This window comes from Mus caroli, unplaced genomic scaffold (genome assembly GCF_978045245.1).
Source record: "Mus caroli unplaced genomic scaffold, Mus_caroli_1 scaffold_9, whole genome shotgun sequence".
Taxonomy (NCBI): Eukaryota; Metazoa; Chordata; class Mammalia; order Rodentia; family Muridae; genus Mus; species Mus caroli.
Window position 1 is genome coordinate 109,563,632 of NW_028227264.1, and position 8,593 is coordinate 109,572,224.

General features: G+C 38.7%; 1 protein-coding gene across 7 annotated transcripts in view; it reads right to left on the bottom strand.

Moving 5' to 3' along the window:
• The window catches only part of Nav3 (neuron navigator 3), a 751,750-nt gene that overhangs the window by 255,691 nt on the left and 487,466 nt on the right, over window positions 1-8,593 (bottom strand). The gene's annotated exons all lie outside the window — the stretch shown is intronic.

Genomic DNA, 8,593 nt, shown 5'->3' on the forward strand with positions numbered 1-8,593 from the left:
TCCACATGAACTTCCAGATGTATTTGTCTTAGGGGATTCTCTTCCCTTCATGTGGTTTCAAGGACAATCTCTGTGTACTCTGCCTGATTTCCTGGCTGCTGTCTCCAATCTGTATCAGTCCTTCCTCTACACTTCTGCTGCCTCAAATACTTCTGATCTAGTGGGCAACTGTTTGAATGTCTATTTATTTATTATTTATTTTAATAATTTTTGTTTACATTTTAATTGATATCTATCTTCCTGGTTACCCCTCCACAAACTCCCATTCCCATCCCTCCTTCCCTTTGCCTCTATGATGGTGTTCTTCCACCCACCCACTCCGGCCTCCCAACCCTTGCATTCCCCTACAATGGGGCACCAAGCCTCCACAGGACCAGGGCCTGTCCTCCCACTTATGCCAGAAAAGGCCATCCTCTGCTACATATGTGGCTGGAGCCATGGCTCCCTCCATGTGTACTTTTTGGTTGGTGGTTTAGTCTCTGGGAGATCTGGGTGGTCTGGTTAGTTGATATTGTTCTTCCTATGGGGTGGCAATCTCCTTCAGCTCCTTCAGCCCTTCCCCTAGCTCTTCCACTGGGGTCCCTGGGCTCAGATTGTTTTCAGTTTGTACTTTTTCTTAGAACACCATTTCTCAATCTATGTATCATGGCACCTTTAGGGTTCAAAGAACCCTATCACAGGGGTTGCAGAGTAGACGCCTTGCATATCAGATATTTATATTGCAACTCATAATAGTAACAAAATGACAGTTAAGGAGTAGCAACAAAATTAATTTATGGTTGTGGGTCGTCACAACATAAGGAACTATATTAGGTCACAGCATTAGGAAGGTTGAGATGCACTGCCTTAGAGAATGTAGCAACTGAAATGATTTTAAATGGTTTTTATACACCACTGATTCTGTCATTAGTAAATGTAGTATTGACTCTTGTCGTTGCAATTCTAGATCCAAATATTCACTCAAGTTACCTGCTTGATCTCTGGAAAACATTCTGAAATTTCCAATTTTGAGGTGCTGATGCTTATAGTTGCTAAGTCAGGTCCTCCTACATTCTTCTTCATCTCCTTTCTTGGCATCTCTATCCTACCAACCAGTTGAACTACTATCTTGGTATCCTCATTGACTTCTTTCTTTTTGTACTCTCCATATGCACTGTGAGAAAATTGAATCCATGTGTCAGCTTACATTTAATATGTTTGTAGAAAGCTCACTTTGGCTAAGCAGAAAGTAAACTGAGTGGAAGTGGGGAAATAGGAAGCTATCAATATAATCTAAGGGGAAAATCTTGGTGGTTTGGACACAGATGATAGTAGTGGAAGTGGAGAGAAGTAGATGAATATTGGTCATATAAAGTCAGCAAAGTGGATAGTTTATCATCTATAATAAACCTGTCTATGTTCTCCAAGTTTTAGATAATTATTGGGGGGTTTAAAAATCCAAATTATTTCCGACAGGCAGTAAAATTCATTGTTACATTCTGAATGCAAGGCAGAGGACCAATACTAAAAGGATCTAAATATAGTCCCACCCCATCCCACCCCACCCCATTGACATATACAAGAGAGTAGAGGGGAGGGAGAGGTTAGGGGATACAGAAGGAAGCAGGCAGAGAACTGTTTGATGAATGGATACATAAGCACATTTATCATTTACTGGAATTTTTTACTTACATTTGAGACAGTTCGTTCATCTAGATTGTCAGGGATTAAAAAGAAAGAAGACAAAATAAACAAAGCAAGTCCTCTAAGCTTATTTTATTTCTGTACACTCCTGTTAATCACCTTATATATTCCTATCAGAAACTTGGTTCAAAGCCTTCATTTGATACCCTTTTAAGTTATACAAGTAGTTCAAATGTCTTGTCTGAGCTACATACACTTACAATGAACTCCTAGGTTTGCAGTGACTGTGTTTTATGAACTTTCAAGTTGACAAACCAGAAAGTGGGACAGTAGTGATCCACCTTTTGAAAGAGACCTAGCTTTGTATACAAGAAACTATGATAAAATTTAAGATATGAACGTAGCCTAACCATGTTGCTTAATTCACTGACTTGTTTAAATTGGTATTTTTACATTTTTAAAAGGGTTCTACTAATATAAAAATAGCAAAAGGTGTCTTTCACTTTTATCCTGAACCTGAGATCAAAAGGCAAATTAAGTGGCCACAAAATATCACAATATAATTAAATTCCACTTTCACTGGCTATGTATCATAATTGATGCTTTCATGTGAGCCTTCTTGTAGGAAGGAGTAGGGAATGTTACTCCTCTTTTTTTTTTATCAGATTTATGTGTTTTGTTTAAAAGGGAGCATCAATAAACATTTCCAGACAAGACCTGGAGGAAAAAGACAGAGAATCAATCTCTCTCTCTCTCTCCCTCTCTCTCTCTCTCTCTCTCTCTCTCTCTCTCTCTGTATGTGTGTGTATGTGTGTGCGCGAGTGAGCATGCACACGTGGACTAGGAGGAGGAAGATGATGATGATGAGGAGAAGTACTAGCAATAGTAGTATTAGAGGGTGAAGTGATATGGAAGAGCAGAATGTCCCAAACAAAATCATGATGCCTCCTAAAAGAGATGAATTTGTAATAGAAACACAAACCTTTCTGTATATATACATGTATGCTACTAAAAGAGATGAATTTGTAATAGAAACACAAACCTTTCTGTATATATACATATATGCTTGTCTATATATAACTTTCTTTCTACACACACACACACAGTGGGGGGAGGGAGGGAGAGAGAGGGAGAGAGAAACTTTCTATAGAGCTTCTATATAGCTCAGGAGTAAAGGTTTATATTGAGAGGAGAATATTTGAGAACATTAACAAAATAAAATACAAACCCTTATAGGAGAACCTTCTAACCAAAATACTTCATTTTATATGCCCAGGACTTAGAGAGAGAGAGAGAGAGAGAGAGAGAGAGAGAGAGAGAGAGAGAGAGAGAGAGGCTTTCCTGATATCTTATGTGAATTCCATGTAATAGTTCATCAGCAAATTTAAAACTTTATCTACAATGCTGTATTCTATGCTCTTTGTTTCCACAGAGTTCCCACTCAGTGCTGTTGACTTCTGAGCCTGATTTAACAATGTGAACTGACCAACGACTTACAATTCTATGGACATTTTACCCTCAGTGGTTCCTGGTCCCTCTGTTCAGATCTGCTGTTTCTGTTTCCTCCCAGATTTAAAATGATTCTAATGGGTGAACTGTGATGACAGTTTCTACTGAGAATTTCACTGCTTGCTTTAGCTCTTCTCTTGTCAGAATGCTCCACCCTGCCTCTCTCTCTCCTCCAGTGCACAAAAGGTTACTAATACACTAACTAGTCGGTTATCCCTCCACAACTGGGGCGTTTGATGACCTGAAACGGTAACATGGGAGAAACAGCTGTGGCAATAAAAGTAGAAAATTGGATCAACTGTTCCAAACATGCTTTATTCACCATGCCTCAATGTTTTAAAATATCCAGACATTTTAGAGCAGTGTTTCTCAACCTGTAGGTCACAGCCACTTGAAAACACGTTTATAGTGAACTTAGGAACTAAGACACCGCTCAGCAACGTTACAGATATCAAGGAGCAAATAAATAAATAAATAAATAAATAAATAAATAAATAAATTTATGGATGGGAGTTCCTATGGTCCTCAGAAAGGCGTGTTTATCAGTGTTTATGACCCACAGGTTGAGAACCACTGTTGTAGAGGATATATATATTTCATATAAAGTTCCAGAATTTTGGATACTTCTTTTATTTTTTTCACATTTAAAAAAATTACTAGATATTTTCTTTACTCTCATTTCAAGTGTTATCCCCTTTCCTGGTTTCCCCTCCAAAAACCCCCTATGCCCTGCTCCCTCCCCCTGCTTACCATCCCACCCACTCCTGCTTCCTGGCCCTGGCATTCCCCTACACTGGGGCATAGAATCTTCACAGGACCTAGGGTCTCTCTTCCCATTGATGACAGACAAGGCTACAAGCTGGAGCCATGAGTCCCATCATGTGTACTCTTTGGTTGGTGGTTTAGTCCCTGGGGGTACTGGTTAGTTCATATTGTTGTTCCTCCTATAGGGTTGCAAACCCCTTCAGCTCCTTGGTTATTTTTTTTCTGTAGCTCCTCTATTGGAGGACCTGTGCTTGAGGACCCAGCGGTACCAGTCCTGGGCATACACCCAGATGTTGTTACAATATATACTAAGGACACATGTTCCAATATGTTCATAGTAGTCTTATTTATTATTTATAATATCCAGAAGCTGGAAAGAACCCAAGTGTCCCTCAACAAAGGAATGGATACAGAAAGTGTGGTACAGTTACACAATGGAATACCACTCAGTGACTAAAAACAATGAATTCATGAAATTCATAGGCAAATGGATGGAACTAGAAAATATCATCCTGAGTGAGATAATCCAATCACAAAAGAACACACATGGTGTGCACTCACTGATAAGTGCATATTAGCCCAGCAGCTGGGAATGCCCAAGATACAATTCACAAACCACATGAAACTCAAGAAGTAGGAAGACCAAAGTGTGGATACTTCTTTAGGGCACAAAAATCTATATTAGGTTGAAACTTTGTGAGTCAGAACTGACTTGGAGATCTCTACCCCAGCCAATCAGCTCTGCTCTCTTCTGTTTCTGACTGCTTTTCAACACAGGAATCTTCCCTGATTTTGCAACTTTTGCACAGGCACTGGGGATCTTTCCCTGGAGTTACTCTTTGTAGATGGTAGTATTGGTCAAAATGATGACATCTCAAAGTCGTTTGTTTGTTTGTTTGTTTTTCCCTTATTTTAATCATGCAATGGCTTTACGATCACAAGATTGTTTTCCAGTGCCACGGGACTGAGGCCTTTATCATTTGAAGTAAGAGTTAACCCAATTTAACAGATGCTGGGGTTTTCCTAACCTTTTTGGTGACATTTGAAATTTACTCTGAATCTCATTTTAGGGATAGAAATCTTCTTCCCAGGTTCTGCTCATAACTGCCAGGCTCACAGAACAGTGACAACATCATCTGGTTAATCATGCGGAAAAAGATCTGGGGATTTACTGGGAAATTTTCCAACATCAACAACCAAAAGCTAACTGCAGCAGTGTCTGCGAGTTGAGAGGTATGGAGGAGCTGAAGGGGCTTGCAACCCCATGGGAACAACAACAATATCAACTAACTGGACTCCCCTCTCCCAGAGCTCCCAGGAACGAAACCACCAACCAAAGAGTACACATGGAGGGACCCATGGCTCTAGATACATATGTAGCAGAGGATAGCCTTATTGGGCATCAATGGGAAGGGAGGCTCTTGGTCCTGGGAAGACTTGATGCCCCAGTGTAGGGGGATGCTATGGTGCTGGTGGGTGGGGGAGCACCCTCATAGAAGCAGGGGGAGCAGGGTAGGACAGGGGGCTTGTGGAGAGGAACCAGGAAGGGGGGCATCATTTGAAATGTAAACAATTAAATACTAAATAAATATATACATACATACATAAATACATAAATAAAAGAAAGTCGTGGAGGATGCTGAAGTTCTGAGCCACAAGTCAATCAGATCATGCATTTTAGAAGGATATGCAGGATAGGACTCTGAAGTGGGAGGAAGTAGAACCACATGCGAATAAATAGAACTTAGCCTGTGCTATCTTTACTCTTTTCTGCTCAAGATGGGTAGCACCCGGTCTGTTTCTCTTTAACTCCATTAATGTAACTGCAGAGAAGACATCAGATGCACTTTTCATTTTAACACCAACAATTAGAAACACATCTTTTAAAGGCATGGATGATGTCTCTCCAATCCCAGCTGGGCTTTACTTAATGTACAAGTTATTCTCCCCAGCAAATTCTCTTAATGAAATATAATATCATTATAATGATATATATATACATACACACACACATATATATGTGTGTATATATATATATATATATATGTATATGAATATATAAATTCAACCTAAAGTCTGCTAAGTCCATTTAATGTTTTCTTTTTTGTATGTACATGTTTTAGGGCTGACTAAAAATTTGGACAATAATATGCATTTATTTAACTGGACTATCTTACTTTTAAAATATAAGTTTTCTTATAAACAAATTAGATTCTTTCTAGTAGATTCAATATCAATCTTTGGGCGATGCTATTTATCTCTAATATAAGCACTGTAATATTGTGGACTTTGCTTCCTTTACTTTTATATTTACTATTTGTGTATGGGAGTTCACATTATGTAAAGTTTGTTAAACCTGTACATGACTGGTGCCGTGGAGGCCATTATAGGGTGACCAATCTCCTGGAACTGGAGTTACAGACAGTTGAGAGTCATTATGTGGGAATTGAACCTGGGTTCAATAAAGGCAGCTTAAGCACTGAGCTATCCAGTCCCAACAGTATGGGCTTTGGCTGGATCCTCTTTTCTTAATAATCTCAATTACCATTTTTAATTTATATTTAGTAGCAGAAAAATTCTATCAGAACGACAAATGCCCAAGGAAACATTCATTTTAGCAGAAGTTTGCTCTATAAACTGAGAACAACCACCACAACAAAATGTGCTGTGTGGTGTGAGCTGTAGCCGATCATCTATCTCACTCCTGGATTTATTGATGATTCCAGTTTCCTTTCTGGTGCCTGGATGTTTCTGTGAATTCTATTTTGCTTATTAGGCATATTACTATACTATATAATGAAAAAGTCCCCACAATATGGAACAAACTCTTGTAACAATATTAAAATCTAAACCAGTATTCCTCACAATGGGACATCCAAGAAGATAGCAGTTCCTACCTTTCATTAACAGTGAATAATTATTATGAAAGTCAAGTTACAGGCATAAATATTTCCTTATTTATTTATTTAGTTGCTTAATTTAGTGGGCATTAAAACTCTATCATTTTATTTCTTGCTTGCTATTTATTACTTGTACATGGGTTAAATATATGTGTATGTGTGCATATGCATGTACGTGTGTGTGTGTGTATCTGTGTGTGTGTGTGTGTCTGTGTGTGTGTGTGTGTGTGTGTGTGTGTGTGTGATGTGGTGGTGGATATATGTGAGTGTGCTAGTGCACATGCATGGGCATGGAGAGGTCAATGAAGAACTTGGGGTGGCTTCCTCGAATGCTTCTTGCCTTATGTCTCTGAGAAGAGGTCCTAATAGGGCCTGGGTTTCTATGCTAGGCTTAAAATCTTTGCAAGGCCAGCCTGGTCTACAAAGTGAGTTCCAGGACAGCCAGGGCTATATAGAGAAACCCTGTCTCAAAACAAACAAACAAACAAAAAATCTTTGCAAGCAAGCTTTTGTGAACTGGCTGTCCCTGTCTCCCCATGGAATTACCATCTGGCGGTTTTAGAGTAGTGCTGGGTAATTGAACTCAGATCCACGTGCTTACTCTTCAAGCTATCTTTCAAGCCACCCCCTTTTTTTCCTTTTATAGAACAAATATAAGATACTTACTTTTACCAGAAATAACCAATTCGTAGATATCATAATCATCATCTTCCTCGTTTTTCAATGGAATAAGTAAATGGGGATTACTAATTTTACGTTCTTCTCAAAATCCATAGCTCATGACTGGCAGTGCTGAAATGAAATATTGAGTTCTCCTCCTCTACAAATTTAGTGAAATCTTTGTCCATGATTCAAGTGACTCTCATCACCAGGTTTATAGCCACAGAGCATGTAGCCACTAATATCCTGTGAATATTCTCTCTAGGGATTGCAGGCTTTTCCATGGGCTCTGGTTCATATAATTTTTATTCACTGTATGTTATAAATAATACAAGTTTGGATAATTTTTAACTATAATTTAATTTGTCAGAACTGTTTTTATTCCATTTTAAGTATTATCAGATTTTAATTACTTCCCACAACAACCTGAGCACACCATTTTTTCTATGATAGTATTTTGACAAAACCCTACAATTACAGAAAAGTCTCTAGGACAAATAATGTTGAAGAAAAACTTGCACAAGCCAATTGCTATAAATATAGGAAACTGTCAGGGAGTGCTGAGATGCCTTGGCTTCTCAGAGATTTCTGCTGGATGAGCAGATCAGCCATCATCCCTAAGAGGATGCTAACCACAGATGAATAGAGGAAAGACAATGAAGAGAGAATGAGTGACTCAGTATCAGAAGGTAGAACCAGAGACGTGAGCAAGTGAAAACACTCGAACTGACAGTTCTTCTCTAGAAGGCAAGACAATGAGAGAGGAGTGCAGTAAGCTGTAGGGCTTCACGGCCACATCCAAGGAGACTGCAGCTGAGATCATGCACAAGACTAGAGGCTCTGGTTTCACTGGCAAGGGTTTGGCAAATTGTTAGTTCTGTTTGTGATTTATATGACACAATATATTATATTAAGTCATTTTATCTTAGGTAGTTACTGATTCAAAAAAGTATGTTACAAGCCACAAGTAAGAAGACTGGAAATTTGCTAAAGTGTCTGGAAAAAAAAATCTAGGCTCAAGAAGAGAAACATGATGATCACTGGCTACAACAGACTATGTCCATTTATCTACCAAAAATATAAATAAGGAGATATAAAATCAGACATTTTATAGACTATATTGAGTTCCACACTGT